This window comes from Mesoplodon mirus (assembly GCF_964341445.2).
Source record: "Mesoplodon mirus genome assembly, contig: HAP1_SCAFFOLD_701, whole genome shotgun sequence".
Classification (NCBI taxonomy): Eukaryota; Metazoa; Chordata; class Mammalia; order Artiodactyla; family Ziphiidae; genus Mesoplodon; species Mesoplodon mirus.
In genome coordinates this window covers 122330-141538 of record NW_028295332.1, presented here as the reverse complement: position 1 = coordinate 141538, position 19209 = coordinate 122330, and the positions used below count along the sequence as shown (strand labels likewise).

The window sequence follows — 19209 nt, the reverse complement described above, 5'->3', positions numbered from 1 at the left end:
ATTACTGACATAAGGAAGACACAATTGTAGGTCAACTTTCTTCATTCTTTCTTTATTAAGCATTATTCTATTTTGCTCCATCATCTTGTAATTATAATAGAGTAACTGTGTAACTTTCTACTAAGTGGATATTTCCTAAACTGTTTTCCTATTGTTAACAATTAAAGGTGTTTCCAATTTTTTGTTATTACAAATGACATGACAATGAGCATCTTTATATAATAATTTTCTGGATTATAAATTATTTATTGGCATAAGCTTCCAGAATTAGAATTAATGTGTAAAAGCTATTAACATTTTTATCTTGCTAGACATTGTCAAATTACTTGTCAAAAGATGGAACCAAATTATACTGCAAAAATCTTTGCCAACGGAAGACATTATATATAATTTTTGATTTTGCTAAATTAATAAGTTGGAAACCTATGTTCCATTTCTTTGAATTCTTTGATAACAGAGTGCTGCTGGAGACTGGGAGGGCAGCCATGTCCGTGAAGGCTCCCCAGAGTTGGAGCGGGGAAGTGGAAAAAGGTCAAAAAAAAATACGAATTGTATTTTCCCTCCATTGTTATCTCTCACTCTCTTCTGCCTCTGTGTAACTTACATCCAGGTAGCTGGAGAAAAATCATGTGGCAGGGCAAATTGGTATTCCAATAAATTAATAATCACCAGCTTCAAATGGATTTTCAAGACTGGAAATATTGCTCTGACTTACAGTAAGCTCTTTCTAATTCTCCTTAAGGACTATTTTCTTAGAAGCTTTACTTAACCTCCATCCTCTCTACTTCCTTCACTCTGAGCCGGTGAGGTGCTTCATAGCTCATTAAGAACACAGAGGTCAGTAAATAGTCCACTGCCAAATCCATTAATTCATTAGCATCTGCGTTGACCTTTGTATTCCCTTTTACTACAGGAGTTAAAGTTACAAGGCCGTGTGCGCTACAGAGAGCATTTCATTCTCCCTCATCTTCTCAAGTACTTCACAGCCCTGCATCTTCTACAGCCCATCTACTCCTTAGGAAGGATTCTTGCCAAAGTTCAACCTCATTCTAGACTAGTAACTCCACCTTAAAATGTTAAAAACTATACGTGTAACATGAAAGCCTCCCTCCTCCCCTAATCCCTGCATATCTTCTTTAGCCAATTCATGTCTGAACTTTTCAAAATTGTTATCTTCATATATTGTTTCCATTTCCTCACGTCCCATTTACTCTATAATTTACATCCGTCTGACTTCTCTCACCGTAACCTCACTGCCCACTGTCCTGAAATTTTACTTATGAAGGTCACCAGCGATCCCCATGTCAGTAGAGCCAATGAATAGTTTTTGTCCTATTTCTAGGCTCTTTCCTTCTTTAAAAAAGAAAAAGAATAAGAAACACAAAAACCATTTTTTTCTTCTATGCTTTTACACTCTCATCATCTTCTGTCTTGGTATATTTTATTGGCTTTCTGTGTTTAATCTGCTTTCTAACATTCTATTAGTTTCCTTTATCTCCAGTGGAATAAACCAGTATATGAAGGATTATTCTCAACAGGTAGTTCTCATGATAACGGTTCTAGTAGCAGCAGTCAACACTCTGTGATGCTTCTCACGTGCCAGACACTATCCTAAGACACCGTTTAAATCCATATATATAGACACACACACACACACATATATATGAGGGTTTCCTCACAGGCCTATGAAATAAGCCTATTATTATACCCGTGTTACAAATGAGAAAACTGAGGCAATGAGAGGCCAAGGTCACAGGATCAGTACTTGGTGAAGCCCCGCCTGAGTTAATGCTGGAACTTTAGAGTAGACAAGTTCATAATGTCTCACAGATTGGCCTTAAATGTGAGCAACATTTAATTAATGACTTGTGAAGTATCAGAAAATAATGGAACATTTTAAATTGATTGGGAACTACTAAGTCATGTATCAGTAACTAAGAAGGACTCTTATTGAATGAAATTATTTTTCATTATTCTTTTGAAAGGAGAATATTCTTGTGTTAGTGTTTCAGTTTTTTTTCATTCACATATTTATTCATTTATTAGACACACATTTCCTACACACCTTCTATGTGCCAGTGTCTGCTGCAAGCCTTGGAAGATTCAGTGGTGAGCAAAAAATTACAGTCCTTGCTCTTAAGCAAATATCCAGTGGTGGAAGAAGACGGAGTAAACATGTAAATAAATTTTGTACAGCGACAGAAATACGACTGGACAATGGGACGGAGAGGCAGTGAGGAGGCAGGTCTCTTTGGTCAAGATAGTAGTGGTGGCGTTTGAACCGAGACCTTAATGATCAGAGGGAAATTGGTCTGGGTAGAAGGATTAGCCAATCTAAAGCTGGGAGAGCAAGAAGTAGAGCTTGTTGCATCTGAGGGACTGAAAAAGACAACTGTGCCTCGAACCCCATGAAGGTCAGGGAAAGATGTAGTAAGTGACCAGAGCCCATGGTCCCTGTGAGCCTGGCTAAGTAGCTGAAAATTTAATCTCTTTACAATAGACAGCCTTTAGAGGTCAGAAGCAGTGCGATAATAGCATCTGATTTGTGCTTTTTAAAAGACTACTTTGACTGCTGAGTGTCCTACAAAAGCAAAATACTTGAGTCTCTATGAAGTGCAGATAGTAAATTTTAAAAAGCCCAATGAGCTCATAAGCAGTTGGTTTACTAAGTGTAATCATTTATCTTAACTAGACTTCATTAATATAAGCTTGGTGACCTTGGGGCCCTGGGACATATTAGATTAGGGAAACCCAACTATTTTCAAATAGTGTGATTTGAAAAATTCTCGAAATTGTTGGGGTTCAGGAAGATTATTTTATTGCTGGGCCTGGATGGGAAGTTTAGAATAAGAAAAGAAAGTATGATGGCTGGCTTCCATCTATTCTCCCTTTCTGTGGGAGAAATATTGATGGGGTGACTACTTTGCTGTTGACCCAATGCTTAAATTTCAGAGCTAGTTCAATCCAGTAAATATTTGCTGAACAACTATTATATGTTAGGCATATAGCTGAAACTGAGAATATAAAGAGAATAATTAATAATAAAAGCAGGTATTACTAACAAGAGACAGGCACTGTGCTAATGCTTAACATGCACCATCTCAAGTTACATTAATTTACACACTAACCATATGGGGTAGATGCATTTATTATACCATTTTCCGGGTGAGAAATCTAATCCCTTTAAGGATTAAGTTACTTCTCCAAGGTTACACAGCTAGTTAGCGGCATAGGCAGGATTTGAACTCAGGTCTGGTATCAGCACCAATTCTCTTAGCCATTATGCTCTATAAGGACCTTACTTGAGAAGTTCAGGATTATACATATATGGGTACAACCAACCCTAAGACCATCTGGCAAAACTGGTTGCTTGAGAAGTCCTGGATTTATGTAAGATGCTCTTGGAATGGAGAAGATCGTGAAGGAGGGTCCCCAAAACACACTCTCTATACTAAGGGGCAACAGAAGAGAAAAAGAATTAGCCTACAGCAGTATGATATTGAGGACGAAGAAACAGTGTTTCTCTCTTTTGTGAATAGTTATTAAATTATTTCTACTTCAAAATATCAGAAAGAAATCACAGTACTATGGACAGTTTGTGGAGCCACCCTATCTTAGCGTGAATCCTGGCAGGTGTAGAGTTCGTAGTATGACCCTGGCACCTAAGTGTAGTTAAGTAAGCTTTCATTTTTCTTTAGCCTTAAAGCAAAGTAGCTTTCTGATAGGTATAATTTAGGAAAGTCTTCAAACAAAATATTTAAAGTCCACTATCTCAGAGAAAAGCAATTTTGCAAAAGATCTATCAGCAAAAGCAAGGCCAAACACACCAATTATTTAGTGAGACTTATATGGTTATACCATTGCTCATGTTGTTTCTTTATGCATTTACCTGGAAGAAGGCTTTTAATGTTCAACAATTCTCAAAGAGATAAAGACCCACACTGATGTGTCAGAAAGAGCTTTGCCCTGGAATTAGATCAGTTTAGGTTTGGCTACTTACTAGAATTAGGTAACATTCTTAATCTTTCTGAACCTGTTTCCTATCTGCAAATAGGGATAACACTATCTATTACAGAGGGATGTGGTTAAATTAAATGACACATGTAAGTGAAATATATCCTTCCAGACTGAGAACATACCTAGTAAATGTTAAGTGATCTGCAAATATTCTGCTTTCTTGAAATGGATGAAACCTGTTATCATGTTCTTAACCAATGGTCTAAATATCAAGACAATATTTAGTTAAAAGTTATATTTGTTCTTTCACTGTCCATCTGCATTTTAACATATTCTAACATATTCTCCTTGATCAATTGTGTCAATATTAGTAACATTTGTCATTTAAGCTATTACTGTTCATATGTTTAAAATATTTCAATGCGATATAAGTCATTACTCAAAGGGATGCCTAGCTGGCTTTGTCAAAGATTTATTTTAAGTAAAAATGAAAGACACATTTTTCATTTTCACCAAGTTTTATTGAACAGTGTATTCATTAACTGTATGAACTTTGTGGCCAACCCAATACAGTAGCCAAGACATGGAAGCAACCTCAGTGATTTTTGTGGATGAATGGATGAAGAAAATGGGGTGCATACAACCTACTATTATTCAGCCGTGATAAAGAAGGAAATCTGGCTATTTGTGACCACATGGGTGGATTTGGGGGGCATTATGCTAAATGAAATGTCAGACAGAGAAAGAGAAATACTTTAGGATCTCATATGTGAAATCTAAAATACTGAACTCATGATAGAAAGAATGGAATGATGGTTGCCAGAGCTGGGGGTTGGAGGTGAGGAAAATGAGTGAAGATGATCAAAAGATAAAAACTTCTCGTTATAAGATAAGTGAGTAATCGTGATGTCATGTACAGCTTGGTCGCTACAGTTAACAATACCGTATTTTATGTTTGAAAGTTGCTAAGAGAGTAGATCTTGAAAGTTCTCATCACAAAAATAAAATTTGTAATTATGTGAATTAAGGTTAACTAAACTTATTGTGGTAGTCATTTCACACTATATATATATATATCAATCATCACATTGTACACCTTGGACAGATACAATATTATATATCAATTCAATCTCAATAAAACTGGAAAAATCTCATTTATAGTTTAGCATAAATATATCAAATGGGTTTCTTGACAAGATTAATAATAACTATAGATAAAAGGAAATAAGATATTGTTGTTGCTGTTGTTTGCTTTTCCAGAGTGCAAAACACTAAAAAGGGGGGAGGTGAGTATGGGCTTGCAAATGCTGCTTCATGGGCCCTAATGCTATGATACAGACATTTAGTCCAGATCTGAAAGAGAACTTGAGTCATTTCAACAAATCTGCAAAACAGTCATGTTCAAACATGAAGAGATATCAGTAAGTTCTTTTTCACACTGCAAGAAATCTGCCTTCAGCTTTCAGCAAAACCTCAGTTTTTGGGTTATGAGGGTAACAGTTCTTAAGCAAGCAGCACAATCCTTCCACCAGTGCTTTCTCCCTATGATGAATAAGTTTTCAGTCTCCCCACCAGTGCTCATCCCTTCTCCCCTTAATGTCTTGGCCAAAATTCAACCATCAGCCCAGAAAACTCCTTCCCAGTTTCACTGCCTGTACGTGACCACGTTATTTCAATCACCTTGGCACATTTATATTACCTACTTCCTAAGGTAGGTATTATATACATGAGATTTTAAATAAAAGAATGCCTGTGAAGTACCTAATGCTGAACTCCTAGCACAATATGAATATTCCGTAACTGCTGACCAGCATTATTATTATATCATTTACATTAAAACTAACCTGTACTTTCTTTCACACACCCATGTTCTTTGTCCCCAACTGGGGTAAAGGAAATAAATGAACATTTATTGATTATCTACAGTGAGAGTATAGAATGCAGTGTAGGCTATAGAATTAGTGGTGTTCAAGACTGAAACTGACCTGGATTTGAATTCCAGACCTCTCACTTACTTAGACTTTACGACGCCTCAGTTCCCTTACTGATAATTAGAGATAATAGACATTTTCAGGGACCACGGTAAGGATTAAAAATATTATAATGTTTGGATCCAGAAAGGGCACTCATTACCTCATTTAATGTAAACTCTTAGATAATCTGATTGAGTTTTGAGAATCTGATAACGGCTCTGCATCCTTTTGCTATTTGCTAACTATTCATAGCATTTTGCATATAATTCCAGGGCTTTGCTAATATGAAAATCAATCAAAGGCTTTAGTTGGCACAAAGAACTCAGAGAAATTGTTATGGGGCAAGAATTAGAATTCTTCTTGAAATACAGACTATCATCCTGGAGAAGAAAGAACAACATTTTAATGTGGTCAAATTTGGGTCAAAACTATGCACTTCCATGGTGTTTCTACCAGGTCTTGATTTGACTGGGATTGAAATTTCTGACATTACTGTCCCCATCACAGACTTGAAAACCTGGCAGACAATCAAGTGCAACCTATAGTTAAAGGTCGCTCATCTAAAAAAAAAAATGGGTATGTTACTACCATTCTGACAAGAGCGTTATGAAGATTAAGAAAAAGCACAAATAAACTCTCCTAACACCTGACAGCCAAGTAATACATCTTTCAGCTCTTTCAATTCTTTTTCCTTCTTACCTGCCTTATTTCCTTCCTTGCTCTGAGTTCTCACTGTGTTTCATGTCCCACAATGCTGAAGTCATTGTAATGCTTTTACTCAGAAACCTCACTTAACATTTAGCATAGTAAATAAGAAAGCCTAAGAAGTGATTGAGGTAAACTGCCATTATTACATCATTCTGATAACCTGATTTGTCCAGAAATGTAACTATGTGATTCTCCTTTACTTCTAGTTGCTCACCATTCATGGGCACAAATTGAGTGTATATCAGATATATTAAATTCCTGCAAAATTCTCTGTGGTGTGGTTTGGGGTTCTATTTGTGTACCACAGCTTTCCTAAAACTAAACTATTATCATTTCTACTCCTCTTCTGTCTGAAAATCCTCAAAACATAATTTCTAATTAATAGTTATACTAATTGGCATTATAGTCATTCTTTTTTGCTTTTTCTCTGATTATAAGTATCTTCTGATGCTTAAGTCAATCAAATGGGTTCTCTACATGTGAGGAAGTTCAAAGAGGAAAGTAGGAGGAGTAGGGTAAGAAGACATTCACACATAGAATTAGTGGAAGCCTTAGCAGTAACAAAGCTCGTGAAATTAGAGCTAATTAATTAGCAGTCAGGAAAATTTCATCATGTGTTGTCATTAACTGGTCAACTAGGGTAACTAGGCTTACAAACAATAGAAAGCAAAGAATGGAAAATCTATTGTTTCTGCCAGCTTCTCCTGCTTGTTATAAGCGTAATTTTCTCCTAGTTTATGAAACAATAACAGTTTGGTATTAGAATTTAAATGCCATCAATATAAGATATGGAGATATGTGAAGCCTACTACACTTGCTTCGTAAACTAGTAGTATAGCATCATAAATTCCACAGTAGAATGATTTAGTTGAAAGATAAAATTCATGCGGAGTACACTATTTGTTTAAACTTCAAAAGAATCAAAAAGGATTGCTATATCTTGGCACACTCTTCTTTGTAGAATATGTTAGAGCCGGCCTTTTTTTGATTAAGAGCTACTGTTCTGTAGAGAACACTTTTTTCATATTCATAATCATCAGGCAAATCAAGGATCTGACTTCCTTAGAATCAGTAAGTGTTTTTTCCCTCACTTCTTAACAAAGAACAGAACAGCTGATAAGAAAACTAAAATACCTCTTTTTATTGATGTATAGATGATTTACGATATTATATTAGTTTCAGGTGTACAACATAGTGATTCAATATTTTTATAGATTATACTACATTTAATTATTATAAAATGATGGCTATATTTCCCTGTGCTGAACAATAAAATCCCTCTTTTGTTAAAAAAAATAGCAAATGATGGAATGTTAGAAAATTAATTTATTTCCCATGAATAATGATCAATAACTATGGGACACTGGCCCATGTAAATTAAGAGGCTTCTTTTTCCATGTGATTCTGAATACAAAATGTATCCATATTCAGGAATCGTTTTCAAAGTGAATTTTTTTTGGTACCTTAATCATAATGGGTAGTAACATCAATTTGTTTTAACGCTTATGTAGATAAGTGTTGAATATAAAATGATAAAACGTAGGGTCTTTTCACTTTTTAATTTTAACTCTGTATATGAGACAAAGAAAACGAACTGCTTTCTATCATACTGTAGTTTTTGCTCAACTACTACGACCAAAATCCTTGAAAGAGAGAATTACCTGTTTGTGTCCTTTCAGAACAACCCCCTTGCATACCAGGGCCATAAAAAAACAATAGTCTTGGGCTTCCCTGGTGGCACAGTGGTTGACAGTCCGCCTGCCGATGCAGGGGATGCGGGTTCGTGCCCCGGTCCGGGAAGATCCCACATGCCGCGGAGCGGCTGGGCCCGTGAGCCATGGCCGCTGAGCCTGCGCGTCCGGAGCCTGTGCTCCGCAACGGGAGAGGCCACAACAGGGAGAGGCCCGCATACCCCAAAACAAAACAAAAAAACAAAAACAAAAAACCTAAGAAGGTTAGCTATAAACCCTGGCCCTCTTTTTTATTGATCTCCTATTTTAATTTGTTAAAATAAAATCCATGGCCTTTTGAGTCAAACCGTCTCTTTAATTTCAGATTTAAAGATAACAAGCCTCTTTTTAAATGGAATATTGGCACACAGACACCACACAGTCTGGCTTATTACAACTGTTCTCTGTTGGTGAAGTGGCACATTTGCAATCCCCACCATAGCAATCTTCACCATTTCACAGAGTATCATTCAATTGTACATCCCTAGGTGAGCAACAAGAATGGGCACTTGAGCTCAGGAGCAAAGCGTTTGTGGGGAAATCCTAGGTCAGAACCCCTAAAAGGGGAGACTAACTTGAGGATGCCCAAATAACCTGAGGTTTACCTTGGCCACCTCCCCTGGCTTTCTGACTGCCTGGGGGAAAAGTCTCTCTGGAAACTCTTTTGAGGTTATTGGGGGAATCCTAGGACAAACACACTGCTTGCTTTTGCAGGAGGACTTGCCCCATACCCTACCCAGCTAGGTGTCTCACAAGCTAGCTGGACTAAAAAACCTTCAAGAAAAACGGGATAGACTGACATTTGCATTTCTACTTCCACCTATTCTTATGCACAAAATATGTAGGTAGAGCCCTCTTTCTCACACCCCAATAGATTCTGCTGTCCTTGAAACCCATCTGGTAGCTGCAGTGACTACAATGAAGGGGGTTATCGGAAACCATATTGGTACTGGGCTTAAAGGATTTTTCATGCCATGCATTTTGGGGAAGGACACAGATAACAGTCCAAACGTGGTATAAGGCAATGCCCTTTCTGGGTCCTTGAAAAATCAGTCACGGAACACAGGTGGTGGACAGGAGCTGACAAGAGCTGGTTTGTTAATGAGCACAGCATCCCCGGCGGGGGGGGGGGGAATCAATGAAATGACTGACAAGAGAAGATGGTAAATGAAGGGAGAAGTGGGGACAAGTGCTGCTCAACCCAAGCTGAACTCCAGGAGGTAAATTTCTCCTCTAATTTGAGATTCTTTCTAAAGGTTCAGTATTGAAGTGGATGTTTGACGTTGAAATGTGCAGACCCATTCTGATAACTGGAAAGGGAGGAGGCTGAGGAACGCAAAAGGAGAAGGAAGATTTCCGATTACTTCTCCAGGCTGCTGACAAGAACCTGCTGCTCGCAAACCACAAATTAACCAAGCGAAGGTTGAAGGTAGCAACGTAAAAGTGCAACTCAAATTATTTTACATTCGGAATCCTCTTCAATATCTAAGCGAGTGTAGCACAGCAATGGTTGATTATCTTAAGATTACAGAGGCTGACCGCCTTCTTTGTTTGCCCAGTAACACCGCTCCTCCAATAATCTCAAGCACTTGGCTGATTAACATTTCGATTTCAGTTGTTGCTCCTTTTCCCATTGCAGAAGGCGGCAGGGATATTCCCCTTCTTCCCTCTGTATTACAAACCCCATTACTAACCAAGCAGAAAGCACCGCGCAGTGTGGCCGAGGCTAATAATAGCCGGGCTGCTTACCTTCTCCGGAGGGATCGAATCAGCGCATGTCCCCGGCGCCGGCTGCCCCGGGGCCGCAGTGCCGCCGCGCCGGGTCTGTGTGTGGTCAGCTCGGCCGGCCCCCACCCCACCTGCCAGCTGCAGCAGCTGCTCCCGGCGCTGAGCTCCGGCCGCCGGAAGTCATCCCCCGCCCCTGGCCGGATCGCCACATTCCGCGCCAGCCGCGGGGGGAGAGGGGCCTCTCCCGGCTGCGGGCACCGGCTCCTGGAAACTGCGCTCAAAGATCGCTACCCTTCCCGGTTGTAGGGTTATTTTCTAGGAATGCTTTTACAGAAGAAGCGTCGCCGGCTGGTGGACCGAGAGAGAAGAGCCAGAGTGACTTTCCCTGCAGAGCGCCTTTCCTCTGAGCGCTCCCCTGTCACTCCCGCGGCACGGACGGCTCCATTCCGCTGTGTGGGTTTTCCACCCTCTTCATCTTCCTTATCTGTATTGTTCATTTCGCTGAATTTCAGAGTGGGATTAGCTCTTAAGATATCATTCAAACACTCCGAAAATATTTTAAATTGGCGACTAGTTTTTCTAAGCCCCTTGTAGCGAGCTCCACTTCTCCCCCCCCACACACACACAGTTACTGGCACGTACACACCCAGCCAAACCACTCACAATTAGGAAAGCTGGGACCTCTCGCCCTCTTGCCTACGTAATGGAACAGGAAACTCCCAAAGGAGTGGGGAAGTAGGACCGGCTAGCGAAAGCACTCGAGGAAAGAGAGAGGGGTCGCCCCAAGATTTTGTTGCTGTTTAGTGGTGTCCTTAGTGGACAGATGTTCCCCCTCTAACCCCCTGGCCTCGCCCCAAGTGGAATGGCTGGTCTGGTGACAGCTGTAACATTTGAAAACAAAGAAGCTGAGCCACATTAACAGATGGCTGCATCTCTTTCTTTCCCGAAGGATTGATCAGAATTGGCTTTAAGAATCATATTAGCATATACGTATATAATAAGCCCTTTCCTTCTCTCTTTAAATTGGCACTAGCTATTAACATGTTTCTCTCTCTCTCTCATCTTCCTCCCTCCCTCCTTCCCTCCCTCCCTCTCCTAAGCTGACCAGATCATCAGTTTCCGGATTTAAGGGGGAAAAAAGGCCAAGGATGTGCTCTCTTTACAGCTGAACCAGGGTTTATTTTCCCAGTGTTGAGCCATTCCCAAGTAGAGAGGCTCTTTGACACTAGGGTTCTCTGTGAGTGAACTTCTCACATTCAGCTTGCTTTTGGAATTGCCCATCACTAGGTCCAGGCCAGTTTTATCCTTGGATTTGTCCAGCAACCTAAACAGTATAATTGCACAAGGCCAAGGCAGTACTTTTACTCTAGGAAGCCTTCCCAACTCTCTGTTTAGCAGTTCCAAAATTAGGAGGTAGTGTAGCAAACAGTTTCAATAAGGCTCAGTAAGAATTCTTGACCCTAGAATGGGGGCTTTTTAAAAACTGGAACAACCTAATTCATCTCTCTGTGTTTCACTTTCATAAAATTAGACCTCACCAAAGAGCAGGGGATTCTTAATATGTATCAAAGTGTATGTGGAATCTGGATGGGAATATTACATCTTTAATTTCACTAACCTCTAACTGCAATTTAGTATTTAGCATGTCCTTTAAATCTAAATGCAGACAACAAACCACAATAATATTAGGAGTACCTGTGCCTATATCCCCAGCAGATATCACAGACAATTTCCTAAGGCAGTTTTATAGATATCTCAAAGTATCACTACTCTGATGTCACAATCAAATCATCATTACCTTTTTTGTTTTATCTAATAGACTATATCTATTTTAGAATGGTTTTAGATATACAGAAAAATTAAGGGGATAATACAGAGTTCTTATATATCTCATTCCCAATTTGCTCTATTATTGACACCGTACACTAGTGTGGTACCTTTTTTACAATTAATGAGCCAATATTAATAAAATAATATTAACCAGAGTCTGTACTTTATTCAGATTTCCTTGGCTTTTGCCTAGTGTCCTTAATTCCATTTCAGGCTTCCATCCAGGACACCACATTACATTTAGTTATCAAGCCCTCTTAGGCTCCTCTGGGCTGTGGTAGTTTCTCAGGCTTTTCTTGTTTTTGATAACCTTGACACTTTTTATTTATTTATTTATTTATTTATTTATTTATTTATTTTTGGCTGTGTTGGGTGTTCGTTGCTGCGCGCGGGCTTTCTCTAGTTGCAGAGAGTGGGGGTTACTCTTTGTTGCAGTGCGCCGGCCTCTGATTGAAGTGGCCTCTCTCGTTGTGGAGCACGGGCTGTAGGCGCCTGGGCCTCCGTAGTTGCAGCACATGGGCTCAGTAGTTGTGGCTCACGGGTTTAGTTGCTCCCTGGCATGTGGGATCTTCCCAGGCCAGTGCTCGAACCCGTGTCCCCTGCATTGGCAGATGGACTCTCAACCACTGCGCCACCAGGGAAGCCCCAACCTTGACGGTTTTGAGGAGCAGTGATCAAGTGTTTTGTAGCATACCTCACTAATGTAAACTGTCCAATGCTTTTCTCATGGTAAGGCTGGGATTATGGTTTATTGGGAGGACAACCAGATAAAGTGCCTTTTTTATAACATCTTATCAAGGGTCCATGCTATCCACGTGATTTGACTGTTGATGTTGACCTTGATAACCTGGCTGAGGTCGTGTCTCAGATTTCTCCACTGGAAAGTCACTCCTCCACCCCTTCCACACTACACTTGTTGGAAGGAAGTCACTATGTGAAGCACAAACCCAAAGAGTGGAGAGTTATGATCCACCTCCTTGAGGACAGAGTATGTACATAAAGTATTTGGAATTCTTCCACACAGAGTTGTCTATTTCCCCCCAAATATTAATTTATTCAATTATTGATATTTATTTATATCAGTATAGACTCGTGGATATCTATTTTATCCTTTGGGTTATAATCCAATACTACTTTATTTTGTTGTTTGAATTGTTCCAGCTCTGGCCATTGGGAGCTTTTGCTTTTGGCGCCTGTGCTCCTTTGACATACTCCCTTTGGGGTGTGTGAGTTTGTGTGTGTCTGTGTATCTGTGTGTATATGTGTTTAGCATGCATGTGTGTGTGTGTGTTTAACACTTCCTGACTTTCTGGTACCACAAGGTGCTCCAGGCTCATTTTGTGTATTTCCTGCCCCAGTCCTAGAATCAGTCATTTCTCTGAGGAGCCCTGATTCCTTCTATTGGAGAGTAGTAATAGAAACCAAGAGCTGGGCTCTAGATGTGCTGTTGCTAATGGGGTATTATTTGATTAGGCTCTCTTAACTGAGAGAACAAAGAAATAGATACGTATAGTAACCCATGTATATACACATATCAGTAAACATTTCTATATATAACTATCTATATCTGTATTGAGCTGAGTGTATACTGATGTCTGCAACTATAATCCATTAATGCTGAGATTAGTTTAGCTTTCTCCTCGTTTATCTGTAAATTCATACTTCAATATTGAGAAATGTGGCTACCACCATCCACCATCTATTTATTTAATTGTTCAATTTCAGTACACATGTATCAGAATTGTTAACCCATCACCCCAACATCACTATTTTTAAGTATAGTAGTTAGTAGAGTCTCTGTTATAGCTTGCTATTTAATGAGTTTAAATACCCATTCGTTTCTATATCACAAATTTGCTTTTTAAAATATTCTAATGACTGCATTTAAAACATAGTAACTAGTTTCTTTTGAGATTCTATGTATTATATTTTATGAATTTAAAAGTGTTATTTTAAGACGATTTAAATGGGCTACTCCGTATTGTCAAAGGATCCACAGTAAAAAGAAGGTGAGGATCTCAACCTCACAAAGATTATTGTCAGTTTATAAGGAGATGATGTGAAATTGTCTGGTGCAAATGTTGGGAGCTCATGCGTGATAAGTGTTAGCTTTGTCCACTTGGGCAGGCTTCTTTCTCCTTTAAAGTTCTAAATACCTTGGAAGAGAGAACATGCTAAACCTTATGGTTAATAATTTATAATGTAGTGGAAGGATTTGCTAGGTATCAGTGTTGGAGGTAAAGGTCCATATAAGGTTGACAGAGGATGAGAAGAAGACAAGGATGACCCTGAAGGTCAGGGGTTTTGTAGTTGAACAGACTGGGGATTGGATCCTTCCATTCACAGCCTGACTTTGTCTCATTTTTGAAATAAGGAGAACAATGGCTATTACATAGGCTTGTCCTTAAGAGTGAAAGTAGATGTTTAATCTTTTCTTTCAATTTGTTTGAGACAGTGGGGATTAAGTGTGGCGATTTGGGACAGTTACATAACATATTGGATTGTCCTTCCTTGTATAGTTTTCACTCTGTGAAGCCAGACTCACTGGAGGTATAGATAGTTTCTCATGATAATTCAGGCTCCTTCATCCATGAAAGTACTCTTGCCAGGTGCTTTTTACTCATAGAAGACAATCAATGTTGATGGTGCTTGGGATAAAACAAAAATTAAAGATATTAAATGGCAGGAATTAACTGCTTCAGATGCTATACCATGGCGAGAGACATAGGGGAAAGAGAAAGAAAAGAAATGAAATGAGAAATGTCTTACGTCAACATGTACGGTTTGAATCTATCTGCTTGGAACTTGACATACACCAGTATGCCAGATAATTTAATTTAATGAATAGTGGCTAGGGTGAGGTGAAATAGATCAGTTTTTTAATCTATGACTTTTCATTGAAGAACCCTTTTTTAAAAAACAATCTTCGGATCATGACTTTGAGGTCTGCAGTAATTCCTTTCTGATATTCTGGAATTACAGATCAAATGGCCTCATGATATCATGCGTCTCCGCAAAGGACAATATGAAAACCTGAGCCAGAGGCCCTGGGTGCCTGAAGCTGTCAGCATTAGAACCACTCCTTTGGTTTAAGGAGTCCTTCCAGAAAGGACTCATTTAAATGCAAATATACTATCAAGAGGGGTAACCATGTATCCAGTATCTGATTAGCAGCCATTAACAATTTAGCAGAGATTAGCTTCTCAGATTTATTATGGAGAGGAGTTGTCAGGGTGATTTGGCCCAGGCATCTGTCATCCACTGACTGCCAGGTCTCCTGCCCTCTTCACTACATAGGGATCTGCCTAAAGCTGGGAATTTAGTTTACTAGGAAAGAATTGGGCACTCACCACATGACAATCAATATTGTTTTACATAATTTTGACTTATGAGAAAGGGTAGGAGGAGAATTTCTATAATAATAGTACCTTTGTGTGTGTGTGTGTGTGTGTGTGTGTGTGGTAGCTGCTCAGCTTAGGTTGATTAATCATACTCTACAGAAATCTTAAAATTTTATGATAATCATCTACCCTTTCAATGAGGCCAGAAATTATATCATGTAAAATATGCACAAATGTAGTCTAGGGATGGCAAAGCTATAGTAATAGAAACAGAATTGCGTTCAAGTAATTATAGCTGGACTAAAAATTTCCTGCATTAATATGAAAGCACGGATACAAGAGTACAAGAAAATGATCATTCATATGAAGATTGATATTTCATATTGAATATCTGTAACAGAAATAGGAAAATGGAAGAAGGGAAATGACTACAAACAGAACAGTAACTGTTTCTTTAGACATCGCTAAGAATTCACCTTGTTTTTACTGGTAAGGAGTTCACATATAATACCAGACCTATAGAATACAGGTAGTATTCTATAATTGGAAGCCTAGATTTAATTGAGAAATGTATGTGTACTTAAGTGAGATGCTTGGTAAATGGCATATGATACATTCAATAGTGTGGTGTAAGTAATTCTCAAATAAACCCTTTTAAAAATAAATCATCATGTAGAAGTCATGAAATAAAACAATGTACTTAGGCATTGCTCTTTAAATTTTTTAACCTTAAGTTTTTAAAGAATCTAAGAAAACCAAAAAATCCCTTCTGGAGAAAGGTATACTTTGAATAAAACTTTTGCATTGTAATGAATAGATTATTAAATAGTATTTATAAAGAATTATGTCTCTATAATTATTCATTTTTTAATAAAAAGGAATATTCAACTTTTCAAATCAAATTTAAGCTTATAAGAAGAGGAAATTGAAATTTGATTAAAAAGTAAGTTTCAATGAACTGTGTTTGGTCATCAGGCAAGTGGATGTTCATCCATTCAGCAGATATTGATGGAGTGTCTAATATGTGCCGCTGTTCTAGGCACTAGAGCAGTAGGCTCTAGGAGTGAACAAATAAATCTCTTCTTTATGGATCTTATGTTCCAGTGGAAGGAGACCACCATAAATACATAAATATAGCATGTTAGTGGAAGGACCATGAAGGAGCAGCGTAATGATGCAAGGTTTAGGGCAAGTATATAGGGTGGTCAGGGAACATTTGAGCAGAGATTTGAAAGAAGTATGGGAGCAAACCGTATGAATACACTGAAAGAGAGGCTTGGTGTATGCAGGTGGGTGGGCTTATACTTTATGTGTTCCAAAGACTAGGAGGTTAGTTGGTTTGTAGTGAAATGATCAAAGGGGAAATTGTTAGAAGATAAGGTTAGAAAGCTAGGTTAGCGAAAAATCACTTAGGGTCTTTTAGGCGATGGTCAAGAGAGAACTTTAGAGGATTAAGAATTTGTTTTTGGACATACTAAATTTGTGATGGCATGTGTGGACATGTGAAGTAGACAACTGGATATACTAGTCTGAATTTCAGCAGCAAGAGATTATCATGGCTGTAGATGAAAATTGGTAAATCATCATGGTATTTAAAGTCTCTAGATTTACAGATGAAATCACTTTATAAGTAGGTGTACGCAGAGAATACATGATGTTGAAGGACTGAGCCAGGAGACACTCCATCCTCTAGAGGATTCGGCAAAGGATATAAGAAGTGAGCAGGGAGATAAGACGAACTGTCTCATGAGCCAACTGGTAGGTGTTAGAAGGAAGAGGGAGTTATTATTAATCCTACTGGTAGATTAAGATGAGAATTGATCACTTAATCTAGGACTTGGCAACATATAATAGATATCACTAATAACCTCAAGAAGAGTAGTTTCTGTGTAGTGGAGAGGACAAAAATAGGTAAGTGGGAGATAAGGAAATGAAACGTTAAGTAGAGCTGTGTTGTTTGAGTCGTTTTGCTCTAAAGAGGAGCAGAGCAATGGGGCAATGGTTAGAATTGGACATGGGAAGAGAGAAAGACTTTTTCCCTTTAAGAGGAGAGGTATTAGACCTTTGCATGCTAATGAAAGCATCTGGTAGAGAGCAAATAATGGAAGATACAGGGAAGAGGAGACACAGTAGAAGAGAAATCCCTGATTCGGCCAGAAGGGAGGTATCCAGTGCAGAGTAGAGGGTTCGGCCTTAGAACAGAGGACAAACATTTCTTCTGCCAAAGGAAGAAGGAAGGCAGCACACGTGGTTTCAGATAGATCCAGGTAGGATGGTAGACTTGGTGTTTGGAGTTCACGGATATTCTATTTTGATCCCTCCTGTATTCTCAGTGAATTAGGAAGCAGCTGAGAATTTAGAGGAAGACATGTTATAGACGTAAAGAAAGAGGAGCTATGAAATTGTTCTCTAGGACAGAAGAAAAGAGAATTGATTCAGCAATCAGTTTTCTAGTAAGTACTAAGAGTTCACATGGGGTGAAATGATTATGAATTTAAATGAGGCAAATTAGAAAGGTTGCTCATTTTTTTCTCCAGCCATGTTTAGTTGTTTGGCCCAGACGCTGAATTGGCATAAGTTCTATTTCACTAGGGCTGGCATTTTGCACTGCCAATATGACTAAGAGTGAGGGCCAAGGGACTTCACAGTGTCTCTGCAAAAGAGTGATTCTAATGACAGACCATGGGCTCTAATCAGGGTAAGCAGAGAACTGAGGAATTACGCCTTGAGCGCTACACTTGATTTTAACTGCAGGTTGGAACACAAAACTGAAAATCTTGACTGATAATGGTATGGTAAGGGCAAACACAGCTAGAACCTCCACATTTCACTCTGTTACACAGGAATTCTCCATGTTTCTTTCAGCTGAATTCCTGTCTCTCATTTCTTGATCCTTAATTCAGTGACATTATCTGAGGGGAGGTATGCATTTTTGATAAAGTCTTTCAGAAATGCATTTTACAAGACTACTTTTAATTTTAAAGTTGTTAGACTAGAAATAAGTTTAACAGAGCTTGCAATGTTTTCAAGTGCTTTTCTTTTCTCTAAAGAGACATTTGTTTGACTATTACACCGAGCACCATCCTTCAGGTGTTCTTCCTCTGGCATTGAAAATAGGAGTAAAATGTAAAAATTAAACAAACATCTTATCTTCAAACAGATATGGATCACTGTTTTCTTTCTAATATGGGCCAAATCTTGCTATTGACACCATGTCCATTTTTTCCCCAGTGTAACTAGTTGATTACTAGTTTTCCCTTCATTGTGTGTATGAGCCATGTTTGCCCCCTCATGGATGAATCTGGAACTGTCACCGTGAACTTTTTCTTGTTTTTATAGGGAAAAATAGACTGAAAGTATAGATATTGTGGTCAATGGGAATTATTTTTGAAGGAAATGTTGAGGCTGACCAAAAGAGGTTGAAATCACTAGATGTTTAACCTTCAATTAGTTTCAGAACTTGGGATTATGTTAAGAACCACACTTTAAGTGAATCTGGAAGAAGATGATAGACAAAAAAGTTTAAATTTTGACATCCTTTTAAAATATGAGAACACAGAATTGTGAAGAAAGCTAGTCTCACTCTTATTTAAATATTAAAATGCTTAATGTTTGTAACTTAACTCAGAAGGATGAGATGGCTTTTCTTAAATTAGTTTAAGATTATATAAATATAAATGAAGGAAAACCTGCCATTGATTAATCTTCACTTGCTACATATAGAATTATACAAGTTATGAGAAAGTCCATTCTTAGGACTGTGGGAACAACAATGAATCTGACTTTCCCTTAAGTGTTTTCCCTAACATTCTAGAAAAAATAACTTCAATGTGCCGATTTAGACATTTATGACTTATTTGCTTGTCACTGTTTCCGTTTCTAGGAATAAGACCCAGTTTCTTTCCTCAAAAGAGTTGCAAGTTGATATAGAGCCAAAAATTG

General features: G+C 38.5%; 1 long non-coding RNA gene across 1 annotated transcript in view; it reads right to left on the bottom strand.

Moving 5' to 3' along the window:
• LOC309797543 overlaps positions 1 to 10502 on the bottom strand; it is a 73803-nt gene extending 63301 nt beyond the window's left edge. The window contains exon 1 of the long non-coding RNA XR_014292695.1: positions 10118 to 10502. This is a non-coding gene — a long non-coding RNA (uncharacterized lncRNA). The remainder of the gene's footprint in view (positions 1 to 10117) is intronic.
• Positions 10503 to 19209: the final 8707 nt, after the last annotated feature.